This window comes from Pinus tabuliformis, chromosome 3_2, assembly GCF_031772625.1.
Source record: "Pinus tabuliformis cultivar Carrire ecotype Pingquan chromosome 3_2, CPIR1, whole genome shotgun sequence".
Taxonomy (NCBI): domain Eukaryota; kingdom Viridiplantae; phylum Streptophyta; class Pinopsida; order Pinales; family Pinaceae; genus Pinus; species Pinus tabuliformis.
The window spans coordinates 73,922,377-73,942,427 of record NC_142302.1 but is presented as its reverse complement, the minus strand read 5'-3'; the positions used below and the strand labels follow the sequence as shown (position 1 = coordinate 73,942,427).

The window sequence follows — 20,051 nt, the reverse complement described above, 5'->3', positions numbered from 1 at the left end:
AGCCCATTCCATGCAACGCAGGCTTCCAATCTCTGTACAACAATGCACCCAATCCCAACATCTTGGTGGGAGATATGTTGGGAGGCCCGACTAGTATGGATCAATTTCTTGATGACCAAAATGATTACAATGAAATTATATTATTGAGAGCTATCAGCACTCCAAGCACCAAAGACCAAGTTCCATGGAGCTTCCCATAGTTGTAGAGGTGCTCTCTCCAAAGCCATATTTTTCTATGAATGCCAACGCTCAGGCAAGATCCCTAGTAGTCAACATATGATTTGGAGAAGACACTCTGCTCTGTCAAATGGGTTTTCTCAGCATGTGTGCCGACTTAGAGAAGGGTTTTCTCAGCATGTATGCATACTTGGAGAAAAGACTCTGCTCTGTCATATGGGTTTTCCCAACATGTATGCAGTCATTCATTTCATGTGTTATACTACTACTGCCATATTTTCTTCATGTTTTTTATAGTATTCCCTATAGGTCATGGTATATAGATGCATACATGCTTAAGTTTTAAAAATTTATTTGGTTTATTGGATTTTCTTAGTGTCATTTAAAAGAAGAAAGTGTTCTATATTCATCCCATAAATCTTTAGGGGAAAGATTCCATTTCATTTTAGTAATGCTTTGGAGTTTTGGTGTTTGGAATTAATTTGCATTAGTCCCAACTGTGTTGTGTTCTATCCTTAATATTCGCAATGTGGATAAGAGTTTGTATTCTTCTTTTCCTTATAAATAGGACCCAGTTGAACTAAAACTTATTTTTTAGTAAGGATCCAAAGAGATTCAAAAACTCGAGTTGGGTGTTTATAGACAGTTGGTTTTATTTTAGTTCTCACTGTTGTAGATTTTTTTTTTCATGCATTGGACTATGAAATCTAACATTCAGAAGAGACATCTTACTTGTACTTCATTGGACTTCCCCATAGTTTTATTAACAAGTCAATTCCTGTGAAGATCATGAGATTTGCAATAAACACAATCCCAACATCTTGATGGGAGCTGTGGTGGGAGGCCCTCACAACATGGATCGATTTCCTGATGATCAGAAAGATTAAGAAAAAATTATACTATAGAGAGCTATGAGAACTCCAAGCACCCAAAGCTTGAGTTCCATGGAGCTTCCTGTAACTATAGAGATGCTCTCTCCAAATCCATACTTTTCTATGAAGACTGGTGCTCAAGAAATCTCCCTGGTAGTTAATGTATGACATGGAGAAGAGACTATGCTCTGTTAGATGGGTTTTCTCAGCATCTATGTAGTCATTCCTTTCATATGTTATACTAATACTGTTATCTTTTCTTCATGTTTTTTATATTATTCCCTATCAGGCATGGTATATAGAAGCATGGCTTGAATGTGTGCAGGATTTCCTCGAATTAATTATAATAAGTCAAGGAAAAATAAATCTTCAAATGATATTTTCACATGAAAGACTTTTCAAAGTTCAAACATAAGTAACCAACAATACCTATATTTTCATGTTGAGTAGCATGTGCATATGCAAGCATCTTATTGGCCTTTTCATCCACAATCCATTATGTAGGAGATTCTACATCCATAACAGAGTTTTCCTGCCCATCTTCTGCTCTCTTCACAGATTGCTTAATTGCACGAGCAATCTTTAATTTAGGCTTTCGTGTTTCACTTGATTTCATAGCAGTTGCTTCTGAGGCCAGTTTCTTCCTAGTGAGATAAGCATGTACAACATGAACAAAGCCAGGTTTATAGGAGAATAATAACCCATGCAAAGGCTTCCCTTCAATATTTGATTCAATAGTGTATCCATAATGAAACACATCAGTTATTTTTGCTTCAAATATATTCTCTTCAATGGGCTTGAATTGTACACAGAAGGTTTGTCTTGACTAGCAGGAATGTTAGTTGGTGGGGTTCTGGACAAGATGTTTCTTTTTGGGCATCCCGCTTAGATGTATCTCTCTCCTTCTCGGCATCATTTGAAGAGACATGTCTCTCTTGACACTTTCTTTTCAACTCCTTCCTTAAAGAAAATTTCTATGGATTTTGCTCATGTTGTCCATTTTCCATTTTCATTTATGTATCCAAATAATACATTTCATACAGGGCCTCCAAGTTTTCATTGCACCCTCCTATGAATATGAGAATGCCTTTCTTGAAATCCAAACAATCTCCAGCAATAAAGAATCTAGCATATGGTCCTTGACTTGTGGTTGCTACCTTGGTCCACACTCCCATCTCTACAGGGAAAATTTTAAGAACCGCCCCCTAAATTTACATGTATAATAAATGGGCGAATCTCCATGGTATATAGGAAAAATGGAAGGCGATTTTATCAATAATATGATATGTATATATAATTTTTTGGCGAATCTCTCACCAGGCATGGCGAATATTTTACTCAATTATAAAATCTTGTGTTTATTGAATACACAAATGAAATCATTGCATTCCTTTAAAATATCTTTTGAAATCAAAATTACCGAAATTACATATCGATAACCTAGTGGGTGTAGGATAAAATTCACCCGTGCCATTCACAGAAAGCATGAGAAAAAAACTAATACTATATATAAAACCAAGAAAAATTCAAATTCATCACTTCTAGGGACCTCGTAACCACCCTGCCAATACAGAAATATGTTCCTATTTGCAATTAGAAAAATTACCCAAATTACAATCTGTTTACTCCACTTCTAGGGACCTCGTAACCACCCTGCCAATACACAAGTATGTTCCTGTTTGCAATTAGAAAAATTACCCAAATTACAATCTGTTTACTCCAGCATATGTTGGAAAGTTATAGAAGGATGACTAGTGCAATCAATCCATTCCTTTTAGCCCTGGATTTGTTTTAGTTTAAAACAGAAGTATACAGATATACTTGTCCAATGTCTATGCTTTAACCATTCACCTTAAGATGTTTTTACAATATAATTTCCTAAGTCTATTTAATATCTTCATTATCATAAAAACCAACCTATATCCATCTTAACTCCACATCTACCGCTCTTAGGGGGGTGAAATCTATTTATCCCTCTGAGCACTTGGTAGACCCAGAATTAAGATGGATCTAAGATAGAATTTCCCCTTTAAATAGTCTATGCTCACATGAATACCATGGGTCAATACCATGGGTTATCATAAACCTGGAGCTTAAAAATTACTATTAGTAATTTATAAAAATTAATAAAATTAATAGTTGATTTTTATTTTATTTTTATTTTAACCAAGCTAAAATGTTTAACATACATTAAATTACAACATCCATTTTTACTCTTGATCGGATCAAATATTTTTTCACTCTATGCTAGTTTGCATATCACGATATTTGATACCTCTTGGGGGTTAGTAGATCCAGAGAAAAGATGGATCTATGCTGGTTTAATTCCCCCATTTAAATAGGCTACATTCCAAGTGAATACCATGGGTCAATACCATGTGCCATTTTGGTGAATACCATGGGTCAATACCATGTGCCATTTTGGTGAATACCATGGGTCAATACCATGTGCCATTTTGGTGAATACCATGGGTCAATACCATGTGCCATTTTTATTTTTATTAATACTAATATTAGGGTTAATAATGTTTTTTTGCATGGTATTAATAACAATCTAGTCCATGGTACTTGTCCCATAGTATAAATATAAGGTGACTTATGGAGTAAATATAAAAAAATGTTTTGTTTGTTTACCATACCTCTCGTTTATTTATATTTTTATTAATTTACCATACCATTCATAAATACAAGGTGACTTATGGAGTAAATATAAAAAAATGTTTTATTTGTTTACCATACCTCTCGCTTATTTATATTTTTATTAATTTACCATACCTTTTATTAATTTACCATACCTCTTTTACAAATATGGTATTTGGCCCATAGGATTCACTTAAATAAAACCTCTTTCTTGAGCCTTCATAAATAGAACGAGGGTTATGGACTAAATATAAAAACAGGTTTTATTTATTTACCATGCGTCTAGTTTATTTATATTTTTATTTATTTACCATACCTTTTGAGTAAGTATAAAAAGACGTTTTATTTATTTACCATACCTCCACTTTACTTATATTTTTATTTGTTTACACCCTTGCATGTATATAAGGTGACTTATGGAGTAAATATAAAAAAATGCTTTATTTATTTACCATACCTCTCATTTATTTATATTTTTATTAATTTACCATACCTCTTTTATAAATATGGTATTTGGGCCTTTGGCGCATAGGATTCACTTAAATAAAACCTATTCTTGAAAATGGGCGAATGGATTCACTTAAATAAAACCTATTCTTGAAAATGGGCGAATGGAAGGTTGTAACTCCTAATTTCAAGGGCTAAATTTACCTTTTTTACCCTCTCCCTTAAAATAAGGTGGGCTATTTGAGGTGATTTGTAAAAATGTACTATGATACAAAATATTCGCCCACTAAAAATTTAAAACCCCTTAATTTCGCCAAAGGGCGAACATTCGCCCCTAAAATCACCCCTACATCTCTATGTTTAGAATGTGAAGATCATCAAATAAATCACGATCATCAGTAAATCCACCAAACACAAACAAATTCTTTCCAAGGGATATTGTTGCATGGCCTGCCCAAGGTGCTAATATTTGGCCAGTTGTGTTGAGCTCTTTCCACACAAGTGTATCTGCATCAAGGACATCTACATCAAACAAATAAGAGTCTGATGCATCCTCCCCACCCAAGACTATGATTTTGTTCTTCAATGACGAGGAAGTGTGGTGTCTCTTCGAGACAGTGTTGTACCACTAGCTGTGGCCCTTGTCCAAATTAAGTTAACAATAGAAGTGCAACAACAATTGAAACAATGAACATTTTTTGCTAAATAAAAGCTTACAACATTGTATAATAGCATAGCTAAAGCTACCTACCATGAGGTTCACGTGCCTCATTTGTTTGAACATAACCATAGCCATGGCTATAAGGGCACCTTGACGAACAAAATCTACCACATTTGATGTTAAGGGTTCCAGCAACAAAATGGCCTCACTTAATGTTGTGTATGTACAATAGACCCATTGCCAAGGCTGCTCCATATAGGACATGTGGATTATACAACTCAAACAATAAAGAAACTATTCGTGGTGTCTGTTAAATTCGCAGAGTTTGATTTAACATAGCAATAAAAATAGATAGCTAAGATAATAAGATATATTATTTTGTCCAAGTTTTGCTTGGACATATGCTAATAAATCAATATTTATTTTTATATGTTAAAACAACATAAACAATGCAATCTAGAAAACAAAGTTGTATCATCTTATTTTAGTTTAATTAAGCAATTTTCCTAGCAAAATGTTTTTCTATGTGTGTTTTGTGTGTTATATAGAAAACATGAAGCCCTAATTAATCACTCAAGCACATTATTATGTTAAGAAAATTGTACATATATCTATTGTACAATACATAAAACCTGAATTGATTAATCGAGCACATTACTAAAGAAAACTTTCCATGTACTCCACCCTCAATTTTTTTTACTTACCAAAATTATGCTGCTACTACAAAATTATCTCCACATCCTACAACTTCGATTGAGATGCTCAGACTAATGCAAGCACCTCTTTTAGTAGGCTCTTCAGTAAACAATGATCTTTTCTATAATGATTAGCCGAAAGAGAAAATAATTTAGCACATGCAACTAAAGCTCGGAATAGAGAAACCCCTTTTAGCAGCTTATGAAGATGGAAATATCCTCCACCCAATTCCCCACAAAAATCTCTAAAACATTGCCCAGACCAGAGATTCCACCAGTCTCTATGCCTTTCATATGAAAATTAAAGCCCTTCCAAGAAAATAAATTGAGAAACTCAAAGTAAATCCCCTCCCGTAGGGAAACCACATTCACTCGACGAGGAACATAATCCACATGGATATTTAATGGATATATTTCACATTTCTGAATTAATGGAAGTAGAATCTCTTCCTCTACACTTAAATCCCTGGACAATCATTTTTTAGAAAATAATTTAATAAATAAATTAAGTTGTCTCTGGTCAAGATGTAACCGTAAAGGAAGCAACTTCATGACCACCCGATATTCTTTGAGAGTAATTGAAGGATTAGGCGTTACAGATTCTACCATTAGTTTCAATGCTTTTGTAGTGGAATCTCTGGGATTCTTTCTTGAATGATAGTCATGTAAAACCCTTTTCTAAGGAGCACGTTCACTGTGATCTAAAATCCCCAAGTCTTGTATTGACATGGCAAGTTTTGATGCATAAAGCCAACCAACCTCAAGGAACGCATCATACTGAGCATTCATTCCTTGCAACCCAACTTCAAATAGTGAACATGCATTTCTCATTGTTTCACCTTGAATTTTGTGGTCATACCAATCCGAGCCTACATACATATTCCAGGTGACCCCAAATTTAGTGAGTAAAATTCACCCAACTGGTTGAATGTCTTTGCCCGACCAAGAGGAATTTCCAGGGCTCCCATGAGACCCTTTCACTTTTCTTTGTATTATTTTAATGTCTGATACATGATTTTCCAAGATTCTCAAGGGGTTTCTCTCGTACCATCCACCCTTTCCATCTAGAACATCTTCATCTGTTACCATAGATATTTTACTAAGTCAAGGTGATTCTCCAACCTTCAATTATTTTCTTTCAAATCTTTATGACATGGGGATTGATTCACGAAAATATTTCATATTATCTACGTGAGCATTTGATGTAGGCTTAGAAGGTACACTTTCTTTCATTGTAGCATTATTGACGGTGCTGGAGCCGCCAACATGTCAAGGGATCTCCCTGGTAAGAAGTCCTAACTAGACCTCAGACTATTTGGTGTAGGAGTCCCAGTAGTGGATCGTACGATATCACCTTGACCACAGTTGCACGCAGAGGCAAGCAGGATGCCCTTATTGGTAGCAAGGGTGTGACATGCTCACCAAGCCAAGGAAGGTGCATGAACAGTTCTAACACACAGAAAGTGAGGTGAGTGCGCCCCTTGGAAACCTGTGGAAGCACGCGGCTTGGAAGGGAACACACGAGAAAAGATGCATCACAAACTGGAAAGAAAGTAAGCTAACAATCCAAAGTGATGGTTAAACCAACATCACATCTCAGTAAGATTCATACATACTTATATAGAAAGAGTCCATACATGCATGCGTAAGCAAACAAATACATATATCATTAGAGTAAACAAGATAGTTGAAATACAATAACAACATATGCATGAAATGTGTTGGCTCTATTATATTAAGAAGTGAAAGTTCCAATCATACAATACAACCATGACCAACCACTAGTCCCGATAGTGGAATGTTACAGTCACTGCCACCTGCTCCTCCAAAGAGATGTACTAGCTCTACACTGTGGAGAAGCCAAGGCTCATTACAATACTCTCCAAGCTTTCTCTAAGATACTCATATCGGAAGCTTGGCTGACCAAAATCCTCTATAATGAGTTATGAGGTACTATAAATAGCAAACAATGGGGTGACCCTTGACATTCCCCTTTCTAAATGTTCACCTACCCTCATGACTCTTCAACTACTCTATGACTGTTACATTCAACTATCGACACTTGGACTTCCACTTTACTAGACGTTACATACAATCTACACATGTACCCATGTGAGACAAAATAGGCTTGAGCAAGTCATGCAAGGCATCACTAAGACTCGAACAATTGTGGGAGGACCAGCTCTTCGACATCCTCATGATGGTCGACAGTGGCGAAATGATGCCAAGCTTGGTCTTCCATGATGGTGTCTGCGCACTCAATGGTGACATCCTGTTGTAAGCAATCTCTTGCCTCTGTTGCATCTAGGTACATTGATATGGCTCCTCTGTCCAACTCATCTTATAACATGTGCATCATCATCTTGAGTGCAGCTGGACCAAAAGCATACTGATGCATAGTATCTGTGTTGATATCCAAGTGTGTGCTGGTGACCATGCGCATCAACTTGTCAAAATACATGGTCAACTCCAGTCATACTTGCTTCTTGTCTTCGCCTTAGTGAGTGTGCCAAATGGGTGGGATTGCATGTGTGTGCACAATGACATCCATTCTCCTAAACACCCTTGCATGCGATCGATGACACTACCCACCCTGTATGATCTGTGCTAGCTGTTGGGCTGGGTCTATAACCTGTATGGGTGCAATTTCATCAGTCTGTGGATGTTGCGCCTCCTGCTATACCTGTTCCTACTGCAAATATGTCTCTATTTCTCTCCCTGCCTCCGCGAAATCCTCTTGGAATGTTGTCACCTCATAACCTCAATCTCCAAATCTTCTTTCATCACAAGTGGATCTTCTTGAACTTGCAACCTTGCTCCGCCTCTGCACTATCAACAACCTTCCTCTTGCATTTTTCACACGTAGGTGTGCTACCTTCTATTGATGTTGATGGTGCTTCTCACTATGATGTCACTGCCATTTCATCTTGATATCTTTTTCCGTGAACAAATTGATGTCTTCATAGATAGGCAAGTTCATAGACACTTGATCGACTGCATCCCCAATTGAGTTGTCAATGGTGTCTTTGACTCTGCTCTCATGGAAGCCATTGTACCTGTGCTCCTGAGAGGCATATGAACACTTGTGATACCTAGAGACACAGAAACACTCATGGCACTCAATCTGTCAGTTTAAAACCAAAACAAATTGGACAACCAACATGCAACATACCTGTGTGATTGTCTGTGAAGATTGTGCAATTTTCACTGAGAGGTTGGGAGACTAACTTCCAAAATTGCACAAGGCACATTCTGAGCTATCAGGAGGCTGACAGACTATTGGAATTGAGTAATGAATAGTCCATCCTAGCCTACTGAGGACTGAAACTGCGCAATGTGCAATTTCAGTTAGCAATGACATGCAAACCAACAAACTACATTGCGTAGTTTCTAGGCCAGCAAGGCACTGCCTCCCATAATTTTGCAATTCAAGCCTAGAGGTCAAAGTTGGGTCAGACTTGCACAATTTTTGGAGGGAAGGCAGAGCCTTCACTTCCAAAAATGTGCAATTCTAGCCAGGAAAGGCAATGTCCGAGCTAAGGTGGCCCAGACCCGCCGATGGGCGACTAAAAACATGAGAAGTCTGAATGCATGGTGATACTGAGTGTAAACAAGATTGAATGATAATGCATGCAAACAACAAGTGCAAGATTCAGAAAATGGGAAAACATGCATGTGTGTGAAGCGGGTCGCCGCAATGGCAACCGTTGGTGCAAAAATAGTGTCATGCATGTGACAGCAGTGAGATGCAAACGAAAACTGAAACGGTGCTTCTACAAGCTAACATACATCAAAATGACAACAAGCACTCATTGAAATCAAGCAAACAACACTTACATAAAGCGAAACACAAAAACGAAAAAAACGCAGCAAGACATGAAAAGCAGACTTACCATGAAATAACTAAGTTGAAAGTGTCGAAGGCTCCTCGATGTGATGTGTGATGGTAGAGCTACAAGATCGTTGTGAGGAATGAGCTCTACAGCATCTGGTGCATGAGTTTTGATAAGATCGGAGTTGTGACGTGCATGCCACAAATCTAGGAAAAAGCAACACTTGGTGAGAGGTTTCTAAAATGAGCTTTGCATGTAACCTCCAGCTACTAAAAATAGATCCCTAGATCTAGGGATTCCTTTTGCATGCTGACTTTTGCTATTTCAGGAAAAGAAGCCCATGCATGCAAATCAGTTTTGCTCGATCCCAGAGGGAACCAGTCAACCTAAAGGCACATGCAACAACCTACTTAACTGAGAAAGGGATTTTTGCAGTTTCTGAAAGGAACTAGACTGGCTGTCCTAGAGGGATTGTGCAATTTCTGGGAGGAGCAAGTGACTGCTGCCCAGAATTGTGCAATTTTTGCGCTGAGCTACAGTGTTAGGTCAGATTGCGCAGTTTTCCCAAGGAAGATTGTTTGACAATATTGCGTAATTTCTAAGCCCAGCAGGCTGGCCAGCAAATTTCCACAATTTATGGGCTGAGCTATAGTGCTGGGCCAGATTGCGCAGTTTTTCCAAGGAAGCATGTCTCACTCTTCTACACAATTTTGGAGCTCAACAGCCTGTCCAGCATATTTGCCCAATTTTTGGGGGGAAGGCTGGTTCCCCTCTAGAATTGCGCAATTTTCTGAGGAAGATGCTCAGCCAGCAACTAGCCCAAGTCTGAAATGGCAGCTTATGAGGGGAGTGAAGCAAAATGACATGCACAGGCCACAGGGGCTTCACTTTGGGAGCAATACCATAGCACGTGGGTTCATATTGGAGGATATTTACTGAGGAAAAAATGGCATAATATATTGGGGGATATATAGGGGATGAGGGTTTTTATATTAGTAGGTATAAAAAATGGAGTCCAAAGTTAATGAAAAAATATAAAGGGGTATAAAAAATGTTAATGAAAAAATGGATACCTACAATATCTAGTGAAAGTAGGGGTTTTTAAATTGAGAAGGTGTATTGGGTTTGTATTGGTAGGGGGTTAAATAATGTGATTTTTAGAGGTATTTTCCAATATGTAGTCAAATTAAGGGTATTGTTTAATATGCCATGAACGCACGTGATATGTCATAGGTTCATTGAGTGAAGCCCTCGTGGCACAGGTTGGCAAGCTGTTGATAAATCAATGAAGCCTATGTACTTGATAGTGCAAGACATGCTGCTAAGGATGGTTGGTAAGGAGGCTCCAAAACAAAGCAAATGAAAAATTTTGGAGGGTGGTTGTAGCCACTACAACACTTGGCGACCCACTGGTAGAACTCCATCTCTCTGAATGGACCTTGTTCGTGAAAAGAAAGTCTAACACCTCTGGAAGTATTTTTCAGTTCTCTGTTCATCTTGGTTTCCACACTTGCTTGATTGTAAGATGTAGCATCTTCCAAGCTCTTGGTCAATCGGAACACATTCTAAGCCAAGCCAACACAGTTGTTTCAATTAGGGATGAGGAGTATATTGGTGCACAAGTTGTATGGTCATCAGATTTTTAGTTTCATCTCTGGTGTTGCTCCACTGTCAGCAAGCCTGGATAGTACCCCAGCGGAGTCACGTAGGAACACAAGCATCGCTCCGCTGCCAGCAAGCGTGGTCAGTACCCCAACGGAGTTACTTGCATCACCTCTCTACACAGGAAGCCTTTCTCTTCTTTCGCCTTATTCATTTTTCATTTTTTCGAAAATTTTCACATTTTCATTTTCATAATTATGCATAGCACTTATTGATTTTAGAGGCGGAAGAGGGATCCTAACTTATTGAGAGCAGAAGAGGTTGTTCCTTCAGAGAAGTATCTTATATATATATATATATATATATATATATATATATATATATATATAGATATATATACCTCTAACATGCTTGTTAAGGTTTTCCCCCTCACCTTACTCTACTTGACCGAGCTGACAAGGATTAATGCAAAAACAACCAACTAGAGTAGGTGACACTAGTTAGCGCGCAAGAGTTTTGTTTTCACCAAGGTTCACTTTGAACAGTACATATTTTCCATTGGTGTATCATGGGTTGAAGATAACAAGTTCTTCATATAGAGGCAAGACAACAGATAACCAAGTATTGATAACTACACAAGTCCTCTTGTACTTTACCCAGCTTGTTTCAAGATTCATGCATGGTTTCATGTGAAACTAACCTACGAACAGAAACAATCAAACAAACACAAAACAAAGTAGAAGAAGAAGTAAATGCGTAAGCAAAGCGAGTAAGCAAACAAACAAACATGCAAAGAAAGAAGAAAACATCCAGGCAAGAAAACAAACCAAAAGTAAACACTACTCCTACTCCTAAGCTAACGGTGCATGGGTCTGCTCACATGAAGTGATACTTCCAATGCAGCCACGGGCACATTGGTCGACCCATATTGGTGAAGGCATGGTTCATGAACAACACAGTTGTGTGAATCAGCAAACATGAAAGACACAACAATGAAGACAAACACACTCTGGGCTTAAGTGTGTCCACAGAAAACAAGTGAGTGAAAGCACATGACTTGTACTTTGTGGACTCGCCATGGTGTTGTGCTATACTGTGTGCATATGTTAAGCATAAAAAATCTCCTCACTATGACATGCAAGAAAATGTCAGAAATATAGACCACTTACGTTGTACAAGTGTGCTTGTTGTGTAGGATTCCTTGAATGCATGAGCGATGGGATCGTGAAGTTCGAGTGGAGGAAGAGAAATATAAGTGGATTGATCTTCAGTGCGTACATATGAGTGATGAGGATCCATGGGTGTTTGAACAATTTCCTGATCGGAAGTGAAACCAACCTCAGGACAGCGAGGGCCTGACATAACCATCATCTCGAGCTGAAGTGCCTTGACAGTTTGCAGGTTTTAGACTTTGTCAACAGATAGATCATCATAGACCAGTGTCTTAGACATATTAACAACAATTGAACCAACATCGTGATCCGATAAAGAAGTAGAGAGATCACGACAACCAAGATCAGAAAATTCAGGATGTTTGTCAGCATCCTCATGATTTGATGAATTGCACAGAGGGGTAGATGAGAAGCAAGAATGTTCACCCTCTGCATTTCCAGAAAAAGCTGTTGAAAAATCAAGTGGATTTCCAAGAATGATTTATCCTCTCTATTGTCGGATGATGGACTAACATCCAGTATGTTTTATAAATGATCAACAATGGGTGCATTTGTAGATGGAGATACACATGCGAAATCAGGGATGGAAGAATCACCAAAGATGTCAGTAAAACATGGAGGAGGCTCAGACAGAATGGATTCATCCTTCGCCGAGGATTGATGCGCAAGTTCTCATTCATACTCTTTGTGAATGATAATGCAGGTTGGTTATGCAACACCAACTCTCTCAATGTCTTGATCCTTGTTCACAACAGTTGTAGAGTCTGGAACGGAAGAACATAAGACAATGCAATTTGGAGAATCCTCAGAATACAAAGGTGGAGGTTGAGGCACGAAATACATGTCACAACCCATGGGATTAGCAAGTGATATTGGGAGGATGTGACCGTTGAACGGATGTGTGTGCATGTTCTCCCACATCACTCTGCAGTGGTGGAGCTGTTTGATGAGGGGACGGCGGACAGTCACTTGTGACAGCAACCGTGTCTGTCTGTGATTGCACAGCTCCATCACCTAAGTATGCTAAGCGAGGCTTAGGCTTGAACTTCATTTTAGGATTGACAGATTTGGTAAGGCAATACTCAAATTTGTCCATGAGATACTAGAATTTCATCTGATTTTTCAAAGCTTGAAACTACAACACACAGAAGCGGTCCCAAAATTCCATAGGTGATTCATGCGGGGCCTTCCGTTGTTGTAACAGTTTTTGGTCAAGAGTTTCTGGATCAAAATGATGGAAAGTAGATTCAATGAGATCACAAAACTGCTCAAGTGAGTGCACACTGTCAGGAGGCACACTCCACCGTTGTGGGGATTCTTGAAGTGTGTATGCAAGCAGAAGGATGAACTCTTCTGCATAGAATTCGTCTACATTGTAAAGGAATGCATATAAGTCTTCTAATTACTCAAGCTAGGCTACTTCGCCTTCACCATCATACGTGAATTTGAACAAGAGATCAGAAAACTCCCTTGTGATGTTGAGAGGTTCGGCATGCAAAAAACATCGTAGAGGAATGAGTCTGATACAATCCATGATAGATGTGTGAAGATTCAAAATAGATGATGAGGATTCAAATTTTCATCTGGCCCTCCTTCTAGCGCCAAAATGTTGACGATGTTGGATCCGCCAACATGTTAGGGGATCTCCCTAGTAAGAAGTCCCAACTAGACCTCAGACTGTTTGGTGTAGGAGTCCCAACAGTAGGTCATACAATATCACCTTGACCACGGTTGTGTGTAGAGGCAAGCAGGATGTCCTTTTTGGTAGAAAGGGTGTGACACATGCAACAAGCCAAGGAAGGTGCATGAACAGTTCTAACACACACAAAGTGAGGTGACTGTGCCCCTTGGAAACTTATGGAAGCACGCGGCTTGGAAGGGAACACACGAGCAAAGATGTATCACAAACTGGAGAGAAAGTAAGCTAACAATCCAAAGTGATGGTTAAACCAACAACACATCTCAATAATATTCATACATACTTATACAGAAAGAGTCCATACATGCATGTGTAAGCAAACAGATACATATATCATTAGAGTAAACAAGATAGTTGAAATACAATAAAAACATATACATGAAATGTGTTGGCTCTGTTATATTAAGAAGTGAAAGTTCCAATCATACAGTACAACCATGACCAACCACTAGTCCCGATAGCGGAATGTTACAGATTTCTGCCTGCTCCTCCAAAGAGATGTACTAGCTTTGCACTATGGAGAAACCAAGGCTTGTTACAATACTCTCCAAACTTTCTCTAAGATACTGCTATCGGAAGCTTGGCTGATAAAAAGCCTATACAATGAGTTATGAGGTAATATAAATAGCAAAGGGTGGGGTGACCCTTGACATTCCCCTTTGTGACTATTCACCTACCCTCATGACTCTTCAACTACTCTATGATTGTTACATTCAACTATCGACACTTGGACTTCCACTTTACAAGACGTTACATACAATCTTCACATGTACCCATGTGAGACAAAATAGGCTTGAGCAAGCCATGCAAGGCATCACTAAGACTCGAAAAACTATGGGAGGACCAGCTCTTCGACATCCTCATGATGGTTGAAAATGGTGAAATGATGCAAATCTTGGTCTTCCGTGATGATGTCTGCGTGCTCAATGGCGACATCCTACCGTAAGCGAACTCTTTCCTTCATTGCATCCAGGTACATTGATACGGTTGCTCTGTCCAACTCGTCTGATAACATGCGCATCATCGTCTTGAGTGTAGCTGGACCAGCAACATACAGATGCATAATGTCTGTGTTGATCTCCAAGTGTGTGATGGTGACCATGCACATCAACTTGTCGAAATACATGGTCAGCTCCAATCGGATTTGTTTCTTATCTTTGCCTCGATGAGTGTGCCAAATGGGTGGGATAGCATGTGTATGTACAATGACATCCATGATCCTGAACAACCTTGCATTCGATCGACGACACTTCTCACCCTGTCTGATTTGTGCCAGCTGTTGGGTTGGGTCTATAACCTGTATGGGAACAGTTTCATCAGTCTGTGATGTTGCGCCTCCAGCTATACTTGTTCCTGCTACAACTTTGTCTGTGTTTCTCTCCCTGCCTCCACGCAATCCTCTTGTCACGTTGTCACCTCATAGCCTCAATCTCCAAAGTTACTTTCATCACAATTGGATCTGCTTGAACTTGCAACCTTGCTCTGCCTCTAAGTTTTCAACAACCTTCCTCCTACATTTGTCGCATGCAGGTGTGCTACCTTCTACTGCTGTTGATGGTGTTGCTCATTGTGATGCCTCTTCCATTTCATCTTGATATCCTTGTCCAAGAACAACTTGATGTCTTCATAGATAGGGAAGTTCATAGACACTTGATCGACTGCATCCCCAGTTGCGCTATCAATGGTGTCTTTGACTCTACTCTCCTGGAAGCCATTGTACCTATGTTGTTGAGAGGCAAAAGAACACCTGTGATACATAGCAATAGTCATGGAAGAAATCTGTCATTTCAAAACCAAAACAAATTGGACAACTGACATGCAACATACTTGTGTGATTGTCTGTGAAGATTGCACAATTTTCACGGGGAGGCTGGGAGACTGATTGCCAAAACTGTGCAAGGCACAGTCTATGCTGTCAGGAGGCTAATGGAATGCTGGAACTACACAATGCACAGTCCATCCTGGCCTGCTGAGGACTGAAACTACACAATGCACAATTTTAGTTTGCAGTGTCATGCAAACCAGCAAGCTACATTGCCAGTTTCTGGGGCCAGCAAGGCACTGCCTCCTATAATTGTGCAATACCAGCCTCGAGGTTAGTGCTGGGCCAGGCTAGAAAAATTTCTAGAGGGAAGGGAGAGCATTCACTTCCAGAAATGCTCAATTCTAGCTAGGAAAGGCAAGGTCTAGGCTAAGGCGGCCCAGACCCGCTGACGAGCAACTAAAAACATGAGAAGTTTGAATGCATGGTGATACTAAGTGTAAACAAGAGTGAATGATCATACATAAAAACAGCAAGTGTTGGATTCAGAAAACAGGAAAACATGCATGTGTGTGAAGTGGGTCGCCGCAACAGCGACCGTTGGTGCAAAAATAATGTCATGCATGCGACAGTAGTGAGATGCGAATGAAAACTAAAACGATGCTTCTACAAGCTAACATACATCAAAACAATAGCAAGTGCTAATTGAATCAAACAGACATCACTTACACAAAGCAAAACACAAAAAGTGACAGAAACACAGCGCAAGACATGAAAAGCAGACTTACCCTCAAACAACTAAGTTGAAAGTGCCAAAGACTCCTCGATGTGATGTGGGGTGTCAGTGCTACAAGATCAATGTGAGGAATGAGCTCTGCAGCACCTGGTTCATGAATTTTGATAAGATCAATGTTATAATGTGCATGCCACAAATCTAGGAAAAAGAGACACTTAGCAAGGGGGTTCTAAAATGAGCTTTGCATGTAACCTCCAACTGCTAAAAACAGATCCCTAGATCTAGGGATGCCTTTTGCATGCTACCTTTTGTTATTTCAGGAAGAGTAGACCATGCATGCAAATCACTTGTGCTCAGAATCGGAGGGAATGGGTCGATCTGAAGGCACATGTAACAACCTGCTTGACTGAGAAAGGGATTTGTGCAATTTCTGAGAGGAATTGGGTTGGTTGTCCCAGAGGGATTGCACAATTTCTAGGAGGAGCAGGTGATTGCTACCCAGAATTGCGCAATTTCTGGGCTGAGCTACAGTGTTGGGCCAGATTTCGCATTTTTCCCAAGGAAGATTGTTTGACAGTATTGTGCAATTTCTGAGCCCAGCAAGCTGGCCTGTAGATTTGTGCAATTTCTAGGAGTGTTGGGCCAGATTGAGCAGATTTTCCAAGGAAGCAGATTTGACTGTTATACACAATTTTGGAGCTCAATAGTCTATCTAGAAAATTTGCACAATTTCTGGGGGGAAGGTTGGTTCCCCTCCAGAATTACGCAATTTTCTGAGGGAGCTACTCAGCCAGCAACTAGCCCAAGTCCAGAATGGCAACCTATGAGGGGAGTGAAGAAAACTAACATGCACGAGCTAGCAAGATGCTAAGAAATCAATGAAGCCTATGCACTTGACTATGCAAGACATGTTGCTAAGGATGGTTGGTAGGGAGGCTCCAAAATGAAGCAAAGGAAAAATTTTGGAGGGTGGTTGTAACCACTACAACAAGCATCTACAACACAGATAGAAGTAGACACACCACCCTCATAACATTCACCCTTTTCATCCAAACCATCTCCATATATTGCCACAATTCTTTTATTGGGCAGGCTAGCTGATACTCCAACCATTAATTGTTTGCTTTCAAATATTTGTGACATGTGGAACCATTCAGGAAAATCTTTCATATCATTTGCTTGAAAAATGGATGTAGGCTGAGAAGATTCTCTTTCCATTACTGTAGGATCTACAACACAGACTGATGTAGACACAAAACCTTCTAAATCAAAGTCATCAAAAAATTCAATTTCACTAAACAAAAAATGGGACTGACTATTCAATGTAGCATCTATACCCTCCTCATTTTGAGGCTTCTCTTGAAGGTCTCCAGAACAAAAGGAAGACTCCACAATGCCTTTAATAAACCCAACTGGTGTGAATTCAGAAGGATGATGGTTGTTCAAATAATCCTTGTTTAAGGGAAATACAACACTACTACTGTAAATTTTGGATATCTTAGCAAAAACTTTTCTATTCACCTCAAGTGAACTAACCTTCTTCTAGCTATCTCGCCTTATTTGTAAATGAGCAACAAACTCTTCATAACTAGTTACAAAAAGTAGTTGAAGCTACAACCAAGTGGCTAAGAGTTGTAGTTTTTTCATGGAAAGTACCTAGGAAAATATGACCATTTGTACATTTAACTTCCCAAAGCAAGATGTCCTGGCAGTTCATTTCAACATCGAAGTTCAGTATTGTCTCTCCAGCAATCTTCACATACCCTTCTGATTGTAAGTGTTCTACATCATAAGCATGTTTATGGTTTCTTATTATCGATAAATCAGCAGAGGACAGACACAAAACCTTCTAAATCAAAGGCATATACAAATTCAAGTTCACTAAGTTCACAGTCCCTTGTGCAAGAGATTCTACATCCATAATAGAGTTTGCCTACCCATCTTCTACTCTCTTCATAGATTGCTTAATTGCACGAACAATCTTTAATTTAGGCTTTCATGTTTCACTCAATTTCATAGAACTTTCTTCTGAGGTGAGTTTCTTCCTGGTGAGATAAGCATGTACAACATGAGCAAAGCCAGGTTTATAGGAGAAAAATAACCCACGCAAAGGCTTCCCTTCAATGTGTGATTAAATAGTGTATCCATAATGAAACACATCTGTTATTTTTGCTTCAAATATCTTCTCTTCAACGGGCTTGAAAGTGTACACAGAAGGTTTGACTTGACCAGCAGGAATGTTAGTTGGAGGGGTTATGGACAAGTTGTTTCTAGGCTTTACATCAAACTTAGGTGTATCTCTCTCCTTCTTAGGATCATTTGAAGAGACATGGTGCCCTTGACGCTTTCTTTTCAACTCCTTCTTTAAAGAAAATTTCTCTGGATTTTTCTCATCTTGTCCATTTTCCATTTTCATTTATGCATCCAAATAATACATGTCATTCAGGGCCTCCAACTTTTCATTTCACCCTCCTATGAATATGAGAATGCCTCTCTTGTAATCCAAACAATCTCCAACAATAAAGAAACTAGCAGATGGTCCTTGACTTGTGGTTGTTACCTTGGTCCACATTCATGTCTCTATGTTTAGCATGTGAAGATTGTCAAATAAATTACAATCATCAGTAAGTCCAACAAACACAAACAAATTCTCTCTAAGGGATACTATTGGATGGCCCGCCCGAGGTGCTAATATCTGGCCAGTTGTGTTTAGCTATTTCCAAATAAGTGTATATGCATCAAGGACATTGACATTAAACAAATAAGAGTCTGATGCATCCTCCATAGGCAAGACTATAATTTTGTTCTTCCATGATGAGAAAGTGTGGCTATCTCTTCTAGACGGTGGTGTGCCACTCATTGCAGCCCTTGTCCAAATTAATTTAACAATAAAAGTGCAACTACAATGGCAACAATGAACACTTTTTTTTCTAAATAAAATCTTACAACATTGTATAATAGCATACCTAAAGCTACCTACCACGAGATTCACGTGCCTCATTTGTTTGCACATAACCATAGCTATGGATATAAGGGCACCTTGACGAACAAAATCTACCACATTTGATGTTAATGGTGTTAGCACCTGGATTGAACCTCGGGCCGAAGGAAGGCAATGCCAGGGTAACCACAAACCATGCTTAGCCAAGTAGCTAACCCTACTAGGCTAGTAGAGGGCTCTCTCCATAAGGATCTCAGCCAAGATGACTGGATCAAGAAAATAATATTAAGCTAGGTATAGTAGCACAAGGTTTGATTTGATTTTGAAGGGTTTTGTTGGATCAAGAGGAGCCAGACAGTTAGGGCAAGGAAATTAGGTCAAAATTGCAAGGTTTCGATGGGGCAAAGTAGGCACAAGGCTCAGCACTCTAGGGTTTGATGGGTGAGGTGATTCAAAATAGGTGAGGAGCTAGAAAGAGCATGTAAGCAACATGGATTCTTCCTAAAGTGAAGAAAACATATACTATGAATATTTTCCCATAACAGAGCATAAATATTATGGGTTCTGCCTATCAACTTGAAAACATCCACTTAAAAGCAATGAAATGATTGATGAAGTACAAAAAACATTTTAACATATGATCAAAATAGAGAAAATTGAAGTTAACATCATACCACATGGATCCCAAAGAAATATCTGCAATTTTTCATTAATCTCCTGCTAAAACTGATACAAAATGATGTATATTCAAAGCATAAGCATCTAACTGAGTCCAACCTGTAAAATGACTGAGAAAATACATAATATAAGCCAA

At 39.1% G+C, this 20,051-nt stretch overlaps 1 pseudogene; it reads right to left on the bottom strand.

The window, feature by feature from the left end:
- Positions 1-1,545: 1,545 nt before the first annotated feature.
- On the bottom strand, positions 1,546-4,871 carry LOC149179912 (uncharacterized; annotated as a pseudogene).
- Positions 4,872-20,051: the final 15,180 nt, after the last annotated feature.